This window comes from Alligator sinensis, unplaced genomic scaffold (genome assembly GCF_000455745.1).
Source record: "Alligator sinensis unplaced genomic scaffold, ASM45574v1 scaffold433_1, whole genome shotgun sequence".
In the NCBI taxonomy this organism is placed as follows: Eukaryota; Metazoa; Chordata; order Crocodylia; family Alligatoridae; genus Alligator; species Alligator sinensis.
In genome coordinates, this window is record NW_005842502.1 from 1,146,287 (window position 1) to 1,163,249 (window position 16,963).

The following is a 16,963-nucleotide window of genomic DNA, read 5'->3' on the forward strand; positions in this document are numbered from 1 at the left end:
TTGTTTGCTTGTTTTTAGGTGTGCGTGCGTGTGTGTGTGCCTGCGTGTGTGTGTGTATAGTGAGGGAATTTGGTCCAAGATGACAAATAATAACAATTAGAGCTGTGCAAAGGAAGCTTCGGTCCCTGATTTGATTAGGCAGAGATTCAGCCTGATTCAGTGGCTGAATCTCCAAATCCAAATCGAATCAGGAGACCCTTTAATCTTCCTGAATTGAATAGGAGCCCTCCAAATCAATTCACAGAAATTGGGAAAGATTCAGCGATTTGGACATAGACGCAGCTTTAAATGTTTTTTCTACATACCTCCAGGTAGTAGGCAGCTGGTAAATGCTGAAATGCTGGGATGCATGCAGTATGCCACAGAAGTGTGGGGGCCTCCCCAGCACGCTCTGCAGCAGACCCAGAAGTGGACCAGAAGCACTTCCGGTCCACTTCTGGGTCTGCGGGGGAGTGTCCTGGGAGGGCCCCCATGCCCCCCCAGCTCAGCGACTGGTGCCTCCTGGATCTACGGTGGCACTTGGGATCCCCTGCACCTGATCACCAAGCCAAAGGGGTGCAGGGAGGCCCCCCAGCACACTCCCTGGTGGACCTGCCTGAAAGTGGACTGGAAGTACTTGCCGCCAAGCATGCGGAAGGCCCCCCTGTGCTCCTGCAGGATGCTCCATCCACCCCACCATCAGTGTTCATGAGCCACACCTAGTACCTCGAGGTATGTAGAAAAAACATTTAAAGCTGTGTCTATGTCCGAATCGCTGATTCTCCAAATCACCATCGAATCTTCAAATTTGGATTTGGCCAAATCAAATCAGGACAGTGATCTGAATAAACTAATTGAATCACTGTCCCTGATTTGGGCCAAATCCAAATTGAATAGAGCCCATTTCCCACATCCCTAATGTCAATGTTAACAGCTGCAGGGCTGCTTGGTTACTTTGTTGTGGGCTTTATTTTTTGAACCAATCTGGTAAACAAACTCAATGCCTGTTAGTAACAAAACAAAATATCAAAGCTAATAAAAGTGACCTGTAAATATGTTAGAATAGAAGTTGGCAGCCTACAACCCATGGGAATAATCTGGTCTGTGTATGTGGAGTTTTGGTGGTATTTCCTGTCAGAGCAGAGAGGCTAAGGGTGTTCTCCCTGTGTTGCTGTAGGGATGAGTGCCAGCTGTGGGCAGGTCCTAGCCTGTAACCCAAGGTGTGTCATTCCAGCCCACAACCGAAAAAAGGCTGCCTGCTGCTGTGCTAGAATGTGCAGTTCTTGTGCAAACACTAAAGCACTTGGATGCTCTAAATAGAAGAGCAACGATAATATATACTAGCCAACAGAATATTTTCACCTAACGCTGAAATAAATACATATCAAAACTTAGTGATTTATGAGCCTCTTTACTGTGTTATTGTTAATGACTCTTGTAATGGACATTCATCTTCCTTTCAGGCTGCTTCAACCCAGAAGCGTCTCCGGATCCGAAGCGCTGTCCAAAGCCTCGCAGAGCCCTACTGCTAAATCTTATTCTGTCTTGGATTCCTTTTCTCTCAGGTATGATTGCACTGTCATAAATCTCATGTTAGGGTGACAGGTGGGATGGAGGCTGTACTGGTGCTGGTTTTGGTGACCTGTGTATCTTACCCAGTGCTCTGTCATATCTCAACAATGCTGGTCATCCACAAAATCTGAATGGTACCCTGTGCTGCTCAACCCATCTGAATGATTTCATTAATGCTGGAATTCTAACCATTTCATCCTAATACAAATGGGTTAGCATCTTGATTTATAATCCTGCAGTTTCAAAAGTGCCTTCACAAACTAAGAAAATATTTTGCAAACAATAAGACTGCCATCCCTGGCATCATTAGCATACCTTGTAACAGGATTAGCATGAAGGAAAAACCATCATTTCAGGTGTGTCATTAAAAATGCATGCTTATCAGTGAACAGGCTAAGAGGCTGGCTGCAGCTTCTCCTGTGCAAGATAATCACTTGCAAGGTCGGCTGGAATTAGAAAGGATTTTAAGGGCTATTGGCTTCTATCACAGAGTTATTTTTAAAACATAAACAACAAAGATTAATGCTTTAAGATATGTCAAGGTTAAATTTGACATAAAAGAAAAAACGAAGAGGAAAAAGAGAAAACATGCAAATAGTCCAAGAGAAATTTTAACATTTTAATCCCACCATTCTGTGTGGGAGAGCGGCAGGCTCTGCTTGTTTAGGGTAATCCCTAACAGACATTCTCAGCTGCACTGCAGGATCATGTTTTATTTTGAAAGGTGTTTAATGCATAGTTATGCTGACTCAGAGCTGGTCTTCCCATATCAGGAGTCAGTTCATTAGCTGGGCATCCCTGACAAAACAAAACAAAAACCCAAACAACAACAAAAACACAACACAGCTCTGGAAGTACCCATTCAATCATTTGAGAAATGTCACTAGAGAAGCCTTCGTAGGAACCAGTGTGATTCTGGAGTGGCAATGCCAGCTGTTTATTTTGGAACCACTATAGCACTCTAATAATATCACATACACCATACCTGGAGGAGGTGAGCCTGGGGGACATTGGCTCATCAACACTGAGTGGGCTTAGCATGCCTGCCTGCATAGGTACAGCCCTCCAAAGTCAGCTGTTGTAGAACAGGAATGAGCCCTGTTAAGTGGCATGAAGCATTCATAGTTATCAGCAGGACTAAGCAGTAGCCTTCCCCCAAAACCTGTTGACACCAGAGAGGCCCAGAACACAATAAGGACACTCACCAGGTTCAAGCATCACCTGCTCACTGATTCCAACAGGACCTGAACACTGGGCTAAGCAGCTGCTGATGCTATCTGAGACTAGGTTCTGAATGCTGCTGAGGCTAACCAAGCCCCAGAATGCTGGCCTGCAAAACTGAACCCAGGCTGGGCATGCCTGTGTACACTTGCTGGCACCAAACTTGTCTCCTGTCTGAAACAAAGACTGCATAATGCAGAAGCCATGGCACAAAACATTCTGCTCTTATGTAAGGAGGGCAGTGCCTTTTGCATTTTCCTGTTGGGATAAAGCTGCTTTTCATAATGCTCAGAGTCTGCTTTTTAGTAATGCTTTATCTTAAAGGTTCAAATGCTTAATTCTCCCAAGATAGCAGTTGCTAGTCTTTTTCAAGGGGCAAATCTATTTGTGCAGACTCACTGAATATCAGAGAGCAAGCAAGTAAAGATAAAACTGTTTTGCCTTCCACTGGAGAGATTATCCCAAGCATTTCTAAGGTGCCAATTACCATAATATCTAAACAGTTCTGTAGCATCAGGTAGCCCAGAGAGTTGCTTAAGAGAGTTGCACAGCCTCTGTGTGGCCTTTGTAGGGTGTCTCAGCTTTGACAGAGGGGATACAGGTGGAGTATTTGGAAGGATGAACATCTACAGCACCGTGTTTCTGCTTTAATGGACTGCTATAATTTAAGGAGCTGTATGGCAATTTCTAGACAGAGAGATGATGACCCTGGCTGTTAGACACCAATTCAGAATTGAGGCATCCCCAGTGGATTGTTCATAAACTGATTGGGAATTTCTTCAAAAGAGAGCTGTTCACTCGAAAATGCCAAAGAGTCAAACCAAAACATTTTGTGAGGACTTTCAGCGAGGAGAGGCCTCCAATTACAGGGTGGACTTCCTGTCACAGTATGAGAGAGGATTCACACATGGTTTCCTGGTAGGGTGACCATCATGGAGGACATTCTGGTTTTCTGCTACTCTGTCCTCTATAGATGCAAAACCCAACACCTTTATGTCCTCTTCAAGAGAAAAACAGAGGACATAAAGGCATCCAGTTTCGTATCAATAGAGGGCAGAGGACGACCAGACAAACAGACTGTCCTCTACGATGGCCACCCTATTTCCTGGCCTGACAAGTCCAGGCACTGGCACTCTCCCTGCTCCTAGGCGGATGCCCTGCCATCATGCTGTGGGTTACTCTGGTATGTCTCTCTCATTCCCCCGAGGGACTTGTCCCACTCTGCACAAACAGATCACACCAGCAGGAACACCTGGTTTCTCTACACCCCACATCCCAATCATAGGCAATTGGCTGTTCTGGGGCAGACATCACCCAGTGTCTCCAATCTTATAGTTATGGGCTTAACTTTTATTTCATTTGCATGAGAACAAAATCATGCATGTAAGCAGAAACTTAAGAAAAGAAAAGTATCTATATTACAGTCAAAACATCACAGGTGGCTGTCATTTTCAGTGGCATTGTTTTAGTAACAGAAGGTGTTTGTAGACGAAACAGGGGCCCTACATAGAAGTGGTGAGTTTTACAAAACGCCGCTTCAATTTAGGGCTGATTAAACCCCCATGTAGCTCACACACCCCACTGACTTACCTGCCTCTCCGGTGGGGAGGGGAGGGTGAGCTGCTGGCAGGTGGAACGGTCCCTGGGCTGCAGGAGAGGGGGAAGGGGAGGGACTGGTGTTTCCCTCCACGGCAGCGGTGGCCCCCTCCCAGGCAGCACCCACTCACAGGCACCTGGCGTGGAGGGTCCTGGGGGGCACCGCATCTGTGGAGGGAAGCACCAGGCCTCCGCAATGCTCAGGCAAGCAGGCAGGCTCTAGGGCAGGGTGGGGGTGCGCGGGGAGGCGGAGAAGATCAGGCTCACTGCTTTTCTTGGGCAGAGCCTGCCTTCCCGGGCTCCTGCCAGGCTGCCTGCAGGGCTACCTGCAGAGCCCCTGAGCTGCACAGAGCCTGGTGCTTCATTTCTTGAAGGAGTTTTAGTTTGCTGCACCCCAAGTCATTTAAGGTGCATTATGCCACCGAATTTCCTACAGCGGCTGGAATTAATGCACAATACGCCGCTGAGGCATGCAAACGCCAACACCATTAAAGCAGCGCAAAAGCATTTAGCCCACTTTAAAATGTTGTGCGCACACACCTCTCGTTTCGTCTACACATGTCCAGAGATAATAGATCAATGACACACAGAAAATCAACCTGTGTGCTTACCATTGGCTTCATCAGTCAGGCATTTACACACATACTTTTCTGTCCTGCAACGCACCAGAGATCTGCCGCTTCAAAGCAGACTTGAATTGAGTCTGCTCTGCATGCAAGGTGAGGTGAATTGCGCTGCGCTGTGTGCAGTTGTATAAGCAGTGAAATGCTCACCAGTGCACAGAAAATGGTGGCAGTGCACTTTTGAACTAAAGCACCTCCAATGTGTTTTAGTTCAAAAGCGGTCCACCACTGTTTTCTCAGTGCTGATGTGCATTTCACCGCTTATACAACTGCAAGCATTACAGCGCCAGGTGCTTTCCAAAGCACCTGGCACTGTGGCATATGCATGTGTAAAAATGCCCTTACTACATGTGAAACTACCTGCTTAGTCAAAGAATTTGCTGAGTATTAACCTGACATTGAGTAATTCAATTAAAATCTTATTCCTCTACCAAAAGATGAGCTTGTAGAACTGTTAACTGAACTGCTGCTCTAAAATGAATTTTAACTAAATGAATTCCAATCTGATTTAACATTATGTAATCTGGGAACACCCAGGGGTGTGCCCATCCTCAGTTGGAAGGGATAGATGAGGCAGGCGACAGTATTGTGAGACAGACACCTGTGATTTGAGTTCAGGTCCCTCTTTCCTCTATAGAGCCAGCTCCACGCCAATGCTCTTAACTATTTACAGTTTATTAAATTATAATATAACATACTATTCTTATCTAATATATACAGGTGAGTATTTCAGTAGGTATCAACCAACAAATAAAAGAAAACTTCCGGTAAGTATTTCTAATGATATCATTCAACAACACTAAGGATATACAAATAAGTATTTACAATATGGTAAACCAGGAACCACCTCCTGGGACTGTTTGTCCTAATGGGCAACCCACCTCAGGGATTACCTTCTCAACCCTGCGCACTACAGAGGTCTGGTACAACTGGTGAGTCCTCAGGATGCCCGTGCAAGGAGGAAGGGTGGATACCCAGATGGGTGAACCAGGTAAGCTAGGATCAACGGGTTATACAGGGAACCCAGGTTTATACAGGGAACCCAGAGGTTATATAGGGAACCCATAATCAATAGGGTTAGACCGGGAGCCCAGAAGAACCATTGGCAGAGTACAACCGGGTAGAAAAAAGGAGGGGGAGCGGGGGGGGCAGGGAAGAAAAGGTGTGAGCAGGAAGCATACCAATGAGGAGCCAATTATACAAAACTAAACCAATCCCATCACATATTGTACAATGTATGCATAATCATGATAACAAAATATAAGGCACAGCTTTACACGATATAAGGTGCGTCTACCCCTGGATTCCATTTAGCAAGGGGTACCTGCCCTCCTACAGATCTAGCTGGAAGGGAACCTTTCACCAGAGGCTTCCCTCTGGGGGAAACCTTATTTCAGGAAGGCCCCCCCTGCAGGATCTGATTCCACTAGCAACTCACAGTCCTCTCCGAGGAGCTATCAACCGGGCCTCAGAGTCCTCCACTCAGTCAGAGGCCCCCGACACTGTCTGCCTCATGCCAAGGCCTCCCCTCCTGTCCCTGTGCCCTACTTTGGGCACTGAGGGTTCTTCCAGCTCTTGGGGGGAGGGGGGGAATCCAGTTGCTGCTGGCTGGGTTTACCCAGCCTTATGCCTTGGCCTTCCTTTTCCTGGGCCCTGCTCTAGGCTCTTTCAGTTCCTTGGTCGGGCCACATTGCGGGGCTCCAGCTTTCCGGCCTACACCGGGGCTAATTTCAGCAGCTTTGAGCCGCTCCCAGGGCCAGGTCTTCGCGTGCCAGTCTGTACACTGATCTGTCCAGCCCCCTGCTGGGGATGCAGGCTTGAGCCACCTAGACACAGCTCCCAGAGCCTGAGCCCCATGCGCTGATCTGTGCACGGCTGGGGCAAAGAGGGGATGCTGATGGAGGCGCTTTTCGGGTACCCCCCTCTCAGACATCTCTTGCCACCTTCCCCGTGTGGCTCACACCGCTCCTTTTATACTCTCATGGGGCTTCAAACCCTGAAGTCCAGCGGACCTGCAGCTTGCAGGTCCAAACTTGGTCTGGGAGCTCCTTTTGGAAAGGGGTGGCACCAGCTCCTCCCCACTCTTGCTCCCCTGATTGGTAGATGGGCTCCACCAATTGGAATTGAGAATTCTGTAGCCCGGGACGTGCCGGGGCTCAAGCAGGTAAGTCTGCTACCATCATGAATGGCACATGTCCCGGGCGGCTGTGGGGGCACGGCTGTGCCAGTATGGGAGCGTGGCAGTGGGAGCCCGGTGGCGGTGAGCAGGAAGCTCCCACAGACGCTGCCGGCACTTTTGGTGGCAGGGTAGGGGATGGTACAGGGCCGGCAACCTCCCACAGGTGCCACCAGCAGCGCTGGTGTCAGCCAGCAGGGATTGCTGACCACCCGCAGACACCACTGGCAGTGAGGTGGCAAGTGGCGACCGCCCGCAGGCACCGCCAACAGTGTCGGCAGCACCTTTTTGCAGGGTGGGCACCACCATGCTCACGTCCCTGGCTACAATTTGGTGTTTAGTGATAACAGTGGTTTTCAGTATTAGGCCTTCATTGATCAAGGCATCAGAAGCTAGTTTACTTTTAATAGATAATACTAAATTGTGCCTTAAAAAGTCACAGAAACTAGCTAAAAAAAAATGTCCCTGTATCTTAAACTGAACAACATCTCAGATCATAAATTTCTTTAGTGACTGTATATCCTTGTATGTGAACCCATAAGTGCTTAGATCTCCTGAGTTACCATGTTTAAAGAGTCTGCCTGGCAGTGTTCGGACTTGATATTTTCCAGCTAAATCTCCTTAATCAGGCAATTACCTGGCAAATTCCTTATAACATTTATTGATATAATCTAGAATAATATCATATTTGATATCATACAAATATAATAAGAAAAATTAACAATTCTGAATTCTGAACCCCCTTCTTTCTCCATGTGAGGAATTTAACATTGTGCTTCTCTGTCGCCACCCCCACCCCCGACCCCCAGTGCTGGATTCTTACAGAATCTCATTAACAGGCCTAGGCAAGGTCTGGAAGATCTTCATCTGGAAGATGAGAGAATATTTTGGTATGGATTATTGCACAAATAGCACTCCTACTGCCCCTGGATGCCATGAGGTTGAATTCATTAACATTTGTTATACAGGGCAATGGAAGATGTCAGGTACCTGCAAAGTACTGTCCACATCTACAGAGAAAAATCATGTCACTCATCAGGAATTCCAGTACCTGAGAATCTCACAATGAGCTGATACAAACTGATGTGGCTCCACTGGCCTAACCCTATTGGTGTACTGCACAGTTTATCCCAAACTGGCAGTCTGTGATCTCAATACAAAGAAATTACAGAACAGAGACGTTTTGAATACTGATGGCTCTTGAGCACTTGCCATGTTTAGCTCAGATATGAAGGCAGTCCCTTCCCCAGACCTCCTGTGGTGTGCATGGGTCTAGATGTATCATTAACTTTTGGTCTGGATAAGTAATGACATGCCAGCATGTCACACCCATTAATCCTGACTGTCAGGATCTCCGCAGAGCATTAAGAAAATATGAACACTTTATAAAAAGATACATGGGGAAAGGGACTTACAAAATACACAAACATGCAGCTCGATCTGTTACAGAGGACATGCCAACAGGACTGAACTGTGAGCTGGGGTTGTCGGTCTGGCCATTTTAACTTGTGCAATGTGAGAATAAAGAGGGTCCTACAGCCCTTGAGCCTTGTTGCCTCCCAGAAAGATGGGGTGTCACAGGCAGTGGAACAATCCCTTCTCTTTGGGTTCCAAAATGAATCCAGCTGCACAGACATACAAGAGCCAGCCTTAGGGGTGGGTGATGTAGGCGACCACCCAGGGCTCTGTGGTCACGGGGGCACCAAACACACGCACATGCACATGTGCATACACACATGTGAGCAGCCTGTGCTCACAGCAGCACTGCCCCCACCCTCCTCCCCCCTGCCCCGGCCAATCCCTGCCCCAGGCAGGAGGAGTGATGCCCAACTCAGCTCCCTCCCCACCTCCAGCCACTGCTCAGGAGGAGCCAAGCCCGGCACCTGCAGGCAGGGTGGGGCCTGCTGCAGTCCACTCGCCTTGCTTCCACACAGCAACAGCAGTGCCTGCCCACCTACCTGCCTGGTGCACCATGTCCCTGCCTCCTTGCCACATTGCATCCCATGCCCCTGACTGCTTTCCTTTGTCTGTGCCTGCAGCAATGCCGCTGACTTGGGGGGCATGGAGGGAGCATGAAAATTCAAGTTCACCCAGGGCACCATTTTCCCTAAGGCCAGCTCTGGAGACATATTGCAACCAAAGAAACAAACCCTAATAAATCCAACTGCTGGAATAAAGATGACATAAATGAAGACTGCAATAAAAATTAAATGAATTTTCAGATAAAAAGGCATAAAAATCATGTTTAAGTTATAAATAAAAAAATCAGGGACTCTAGCTTTATTGTTTTTTGGGGATATCCAAGGTTAATAAATGTACCATCATAAATGGAAATAATAGCTTAAAATTGATAACATGGGAAATGAGAGTTAGGTATGCCATGAATTTCAGCTCAGAACAAGCTGGGAAAATAAACAGCAAAAAGGGTTTTTGACAGGCAGGTTTATGCTGTGTGTTCCCAAAGAGGATGCGTGTGAGCATAGAAACTCATGTCATTCCATCAGAATTCTTTTAGTGTGGGTGCAGGTTTCCTCCTGAAAAGAAGAACCTGTGAGAAAAGGTCTGAACCTGCAGAACTCTGGGAGATCTACAGCATTCCAAGTCGATTTGCCTGAGGCCATTCCTACCAGGGCTAGCCAGCCTGGGCTACCCTCCTGAAGTGTTTCTGGGGGTAGAGGGTGTTAGGCAAACCCTGCAGACAGATGTCAGGGCAACCCAGGTCTGTTTTCCTCCCATGCATCTGTTTTCTTCCCATTTTTGCCCCAGCGTGTGACCCCATGCTTTATCTAGGCTATTTGCTTTGGCAGTCTAGAAGTCCCCTGCAAGTAATGTTGCCTGGGAAGCCTGAATGGTGTCATACATGCTTTTCTCATACTGAACCTCCAGACCCTGTGCAAGTAGCTGTTGCAAGTCAGTTCTAGCCCAATGGAAGCAATAATTTACCTATATTTTATGACATGCACTTTTACACTAAATGTGTTGATCGTGATCAGTTTTTCACGATGAATTAATGATAGGGAAATTATTATGTCTCCCTATTTACTGCAGCAAAGATTAAAAAAATAGATTTTCAGTTGTACTTTATAAATTGCTGATTGACTCTGTGTATAGAAGTCATGTACTCTGGACAGAAGGTGGCACGATGGAGTCTCTAAGTAAGTATCTCTTGAAAGGCTGAGCATCTGAGGAAACCCAGAGGGCATCCCGTAAATATTGGGACAAAAAGGTGAAAAAGCAGCAATAGGATGGCTAACCTAAGTGGTCTTTAAAAGCCATTAAGGTGAATAATCTCACACAGGTCTCTTCTATCTGAAAGACACGTTTTTACTGAACACAAAATGATAAGTGGAAAAAAAATGGGGGGAAAGGGGGGTGGGGAGAGGTTGCTGCCTTTGCATGTGTGCCTGACTGATGTGGTTGTGGGAGGAACAGGAGAAGTTGAGGGGGGGGCAGGATACCAGATATTATGAAATAAATTATGCAGAATTGTTAGTAGAGTTTTAACATGCTGGGTCCCTTGTGTTGCTTTGTTACTGATTTCCAGGGAGACAGATGATAGGTCAAGAAAAGACAACACTGTATAGCAATAACTACAAGGTTAATAGTACCAGCAAGAGAATTTGGGTTAATGTTCAGTGCCTCCAACATGTAGCGCACATTTGAAATTTTAATGAAAATATTTCACTGGGCATACTGTGTGAAATTTGTGCTCCCACAGAACCAACACAAAGCCCTATATATCACTTAAAATGGCTTAAGAGGGACTTAGTGGCACAGAAGCCTGTGCTGACTCTTGGGGTGGGGGAGGATTTCAGCTGGTGTGCACTGCATTTTCAAATTGCATGACTCCATGGTCTGTAAACCACATTTTAGAAAACTTTCCAAAGTCAGTTCCCATCTCATGACAATTCCGCTTTTAGATCAGCCATATTTGAGGAGTGTTCAAAAAGGAGAATGATTCATCACTGTCTTCATCTGAGCCTAAAGTACATTTTTCAGTATTCAAAATATAATATACTCCCCCAGGCCAGTGCAAAGCATAGGGAATTTTAGGCCAACATTTTTTCAGAGGGGAAAGCTTTCTAGTAATTGAAAACAAGACTTTAAAAGGGAAGTGACTTTGCAGTCTTAACTGCCATAGTCAAGGATGCAATAATATTAACATGACTCCTCAGGGTCAGCAGGCCCAGTGCACTGAGCAAGATGGAAAGTGCACCCAGAGCAGGGTATAGCGAGGACCCTGAGCAGGGTGGAGAGAGTGACTAAATCAGGGTGGAGAGAGGGCATGGGGCAGGGTGGAAGCCAGAGCCAAGGGCTTGCAGCCCAAATGGGCGAGGAGCCTGAGAGGGGCGAGAAATAGGGCCAGGGCCTGAAACCCTACAGCATGAGACCAGGTCCAGGGGCCCACAGCCTAGGGAGGTGAGAGTAGGCCAGGTGGCCCACAGCCCTAGAAGGGCGAGACCAGGGCTCAAACTCACAGAGTAGGTGGGGACAAGTGCTAGAGCCCAGAAGCCAGGGCCAATAAAGTAGACCAGGGCTAAAGGCCCACTGAGAGGATGGAGGAGGAGGCCAGGAAGGGTAAGGCCCCAACAAGGGGAATTGACTAAGCCGTATAATCTGGGAGGCATGGGCATGGATGTAGTGGAGATGAGAGGCCATGAACAGTCCACAAGGCAGCAAGTGTCCTAGGGCACACATGGGACAAGAGTGCCCACCTAGCAAGAAGGCTGGATTGGAATTATCAGACCCTGGTGACTATCAGGGTCTGAGAGATATATGCCGGCAGGAAGACAGGGCAGGGCTCACTCTAGGGCCCTTGGACAGCTTCCCTTTCCAAAATTAACTAGGAACACCAAGGTATGGCAGACAGAAATGAAGGGAGCCATGTGGCCTTCACCCTTCACCCTAGAGCCAGAGCAGGACAGGAGCCACGTGGCCACCAAAGGCGTCCTGCCCTCCCCTAGATCATCAGTCCTGTTACAGGGTCATATTGCCTTAATTGCCTTCAGAGCATTCTGAACTGGCTGTCTCATAGGTACTGCAAAATGATACCACCCTGATGTGGGGACTGGGAGGAAAATGTGCCTCAGAACTTGGTACAGTATATACCAGCAACTCAGAAGGGGACAATCCTAGGGGATCCCAGATGAAAGGTTCCTTCACCCAGGGCCAGGTCTCTATGAAGTTCACATTTTCCTCTGTTGATAGGAAAACTACTCCTTGGTTCTGATCTGTAAATAATGTAGTAGGTGAAAACAAGAACTTTGTCCTACTGGGACTCTTCAAACTGAATAGTCAATGCACAGAGAGCATATCTGCTTGTGTGAAGAGGGCTGGCAGTTGCTTACTTACCATACCTTAATATTTTCATCAGCTTTTTCTTGGTGGATTCTTGGTGGATTCTTGTTTTACCAACACTAACAGAGTGTCTCTGTGTATCTCTGTGACTACTCAGGGGTCTTGCACTCCCTGAGGAAAACTCAGGGATTCACCCAATTGGTTCCAACTCTTAGCTTGCCTGGCACAGATGCCAACTTCATCTTGGTACAGCTTTGCACACACGCCCAACTCAAAGGATATTATTTGAGCCACCAACAAGAACAATAATTCATCCAGCAGGGAGTCCCACAAGGGGGTTTGGCTTATTTGTCCAGGGACATTTTTTATACATTTAGCTTTGTGTCTTTTACAGGGGTTTACACTACATTACAGCTAAGTACAGGGAAATCTAGGCCACAGTAATTTGGAAGATGCTGTAGCTACTAATTGCTGCAAATTCCAATACACGTTCTTAGGTCTAGGATATCTGGCCTAGTAATGGGAGAGGCCCACACTAAAGCTCAGGGGGACCCTGCATCTCACCCCTAGAAATAAAGAGCTCTAGAGAATGGTGCAGCAGCTGTGCTGTGCCAGAGATAGGCCAATTCCTCACAGGAGTCCCTGAGAATCCCTGGCACAGGGAAGGAAAGTGAAACAAATAGCCACCCAGGCCAGACACCAGAGAACTCTGTGTCACTTGGAATCAGAGGTAGAATCACAGAAAATTAGGGCTGGACATCATCCCATTCCAGTGAAGACGTTGTCTACCCAGGTCTTAAAAATCTGTAAGGATAAAGGTAGCTTCCCCTGCACCCCCCAAAAGTGACTGCACTGCACTTCATGGCAAACAGGGAGCATGGCAGCCTTTCCCAGGCGAGGCACAGATCAAAGCCACCCCGATGATGCTGTTTGAGCCCTAATTTGATTAGTGGATTTTGATACCATTGCATTTGTAACAGGATTACGCATCTGTAGCGTTTTCTGAGATTCTCATTGTCATACAGTTTGTACTTCTGGGCATGCTGCCATGCAGTGAGTTCAGGCAGTAATTAGCAGGACACTGCAAACAGCACAGGGCCACTTTCAAACAGCTTGGTAAGACTGTGCTTTGTAAGGAGATAAATATTATTTGCAAAGCACTGGGGAATCCCTTCTTTGAGCTGATTCTAGGCACAGGAGAGACTGCAGCAAGGACTTCTGGGAACCAGGTATGATGGTTTCATTAGTGCATCCCACCCTTCTCACCTCATTCTTCACTCCTGAGATTCACAAATTCCTTGTGAATTCGTCAGAACAAATTAGTTTTGTGAGAAACTCAGCCTTCACCTTCAGGTCACACATCCAGAACTGGCCACGGTGGAATCTCTTCCAGCTGCTCCAACCTGAAGGCAGCTCAGCAGCCTGGAAGGAATGAACAGTGGGTCCCAGACCAATGCACAGAGGCCAGTGCAGAAATGTCCAACCCCACTAACAAATAAATACACTTTTCCTCCAGCCCCCCCATCAGCCTCAGGATGGGCTGCAGTGCCTGAATGAAGAACAATGACTACATTATTTCTTTCTTGCCCCATCTCATGCTACAAGTCAGGAATGGCAGACAGGGGGACAGATAATACCCCTGAATGAAAGAGACCTCATTCTGAGCTGGGGCAGTCTCCCTGATAAGCAGCAATGAAACCATCCCAATACTTACATAAAGCAATCAGTCACAGAAACAGAACTGCAACTCCTACTTCTTGCTGCTGTGATTGCACCCCAGGCCACAGACCAGTCAGAAGGAGAAAGGCAGCTGCAAATCCTGTGTTGCACTCAGCTTGCAATCACTGTTCCATAGAAGAGTTTCAGTGGTAGAGGCTTTGGGATTGGAAATGGAATGGAGTCTAAATGCCTGCCTCAAGGCATCTGAGGAATGGCTACAGCTGCCTGTCCTCACTGCACAACCACACTTCCTGGTTCAAGTTAACTCACAGTCCCCCAGCATCCCAGGATGCTTTGCAGCCCTGGGCTATGTTGTGTGCTCCAGTGGAGCAGGGATTGCCTTGCCCCTTTGATCCTTGGCATGCTTCCTGCCTGTGTCCATAGAAACTGGGGGGCAGGGAAACAGATCCCCAGACTCCCCTAATCAGGGTCTACACAGCATGCAGGGGGAGGGAAGGCCCCTGTGGTGGGGGCTTTTTGACTCTTGGTAGCCCTTCCCCCCTTTCCAGCTGCTGAAAAGCCTGGGTGGGGAGCTAAGAGGAATTCCCTCCCTCCCCCTTCCCAGCTGCTGATTGCTTCAGCCACTGCCACAGGAGGCAGGGAGAAGAAGTCCTCCCCATACAGCTCATTATGGGGGCACCAGGGGGCCCCTGCCTTGGGGGGCTTCCCCCCACCCCACCCCACCCCAGCCCAGGGCAGCCCCAGGGGGCTGGGGGGAACCCCTCCCAAACCCCAGAGCTGCTTGCCTTAGTCTCTGCAAGTCTCAGGAAGCCTCAGAGAGTAGAGGGAAATTCTCCTGCTCCTCCACTGCTGGCTTTGCTTCAGCTGCTGAGAGTCTGAGGCAAAATTAGTGCAGGGAAACAGAAGAATATCCCTCTGCTCCCTGAGGCGGCTCTGGGCTATTCCTGAGATTCGCAGCAGATAAGGCAAGCAGCTCTGGGGTTTGGGAAGGGAAGAGCTCCCCTCAGCTCCCTGGGGTTGCCCTGGGTTGGGGTGGGGGGAAGCTCCCTAAGGAAGGGGGGCCCCCACATTGGGCTGCACAGGCAGGCACCGGGCCAGGAGGACTTCTCCCTCCCTCCCTCCTGTGGCATTGGCTGAAGCAGTCAGCAGCTGGGAAGGGGGAGGGAGGGAATTCCTCTTAGCTCCCCACCCAGGCTGGGGGAAACCTCCTGAGGGGGAGGCTTCCCCTAGGTGGGCCAGTACCCAGACAGGAGACTCCTTAACCCCCTGTGGGGGGACAGCAAGGGGTGTGGCTGGGCTGGCAATGGCCGGCAGGCTGGGAGATGTGCTCTAGTGGCCCCTGCCTACTGGCCTGGGTCAGTGCAGGCCTCTTCCTGCCTTTCCCAAATGAAAACAGAACATCAGTTCCATTGCTTATTGGTTCAACCTGTGCAGTTTAGAGGAAGAGGCCTAGATTGAATCGATTCTGGCTTGGGCTTTTTAACTGTCTGTACTTGGCCACAAGGTACAAGGGCTGGCCCGAGTAAGGGGAGCTAATTTCCCCCAAACCCTGGCAAGCAGCAAGGGGAAGGAACTGTAATGAGAGGACTAAAGCTGAGAGGAGCCTGAAGGCACCATTGTGAAACTGGATTGGGCTGCATTTGTTCCTTGTGCAGGTCTACGGCCAAAGAACCCTGTGATATCTGTGTTTGCTCTTTAAAGACCTTGTCCTGAGTTCCTTCATTCAGTGCTGAGCCCTGCTGCATTCAGACTCCACCCAGGTACAAGAATCCCAGCTAGTAGCTACCCAGCCTCTTTCCCTCCAACCTGTAACATCAGCCCTGCCAGAGGATTGGTAGCCCACACAGTTATGCCAGCAGTATTCAGTTTTGATCCCAGGCAATAAGTAAAGAGATACAGAAATTCTGAATGCAGTATCAGAGCCAGCTCATGCTGAGCTCTCAAATATGTCAAGTTAAAAAGGATATCGTTAAACACAAGTGCCTTTGGGGGCAAGCACTCTTGGGAACCTCAGCACCAAAGAGATTTGCCTAATATTTGTCATTCATTTCAGAATATCTAGATAAGTAGGCGGGACTCCAAGCCCTCCCATGCTGTACCCTTGCTGCCTAAATACAGGGACATCCTGGCACCCTTCATGAGTGGCATCCAGTCCCAGTTCTGGCTGCACTTCAGGTGACCTTCAGATTGTAGATGCTGGAACACAAATCCCGCCCTTGAGATATGAACCAAGGAAGACTGGGAAATGCAAACAAGCTGGCTCAGATTGGGTTATCTCACTTTGGATAAGGGAGGGTGAACAGAGCAGTGCTCTTTTTCTCTTTAGTGTAATTAGGATTTTCTCTTAACAGATCCTTTTTCCGTGAATAAGCACTGTGCCGGCTAAACACTGAGCTCAGGTTTGTTAGCCATGAGAACTATGAAGCAAACCAGCATATTTTTTCATACCAACCTACTTTATGCACCAGCAGTCACACAACGACATCTGTGCAAACTTGTCTCTTCTGGTCTCTCTCTCTCTCTCTCATTGCTCTGTGGCAATCTGATGTTTCTGTTGGCAAAGTTCCCATGATCTCCTTTTCCCTATACCTGCATTTTACTAGAATGAGATCAGTGGTGTACATTTACCAGCATTTCCACAGGTAATTAGTGTTGTGGAGGCCGGAATTATGTCCCCTGCTGTACTAAAGAGCTGGGTAACCATGACACACTTAATGCACTTAGTTAAAGCAGTCCTTAAAATGAATTCTTGTTTAAAACATGCAAAAGGGGTTTCATTAGTTGTTTTTGTTATTGGAGAGGTAAAAAATGCAAAAGC

The 16,963-nt window shown here is 47.9% G+C and overlaps 1 long non-coding RNA gene across 1 annotated transcript in view; it reads right to left on the reverse strand.

The window, feature by feature from the left end:
• The window catches only part of LOC112551544, an 84,889-nt gene extending 70,562 nt beyond the window's left edge, over nucleotides 1-14,327 (reverse strand). Inside the window, exon 1 of the long non-coding RNA XR_003095844.1 lies at nucleotides 14,180-14,327. This is a non-coding gene — a long non-coding RNA (uncharacterized LOC112551544). The remainder of the gene's footprint in view (nucleotides 1-14,179) is intronic.
• Between the last annotated feature and the right edge of the window lie 2,636 nt (nucleotides 14,328-16,963).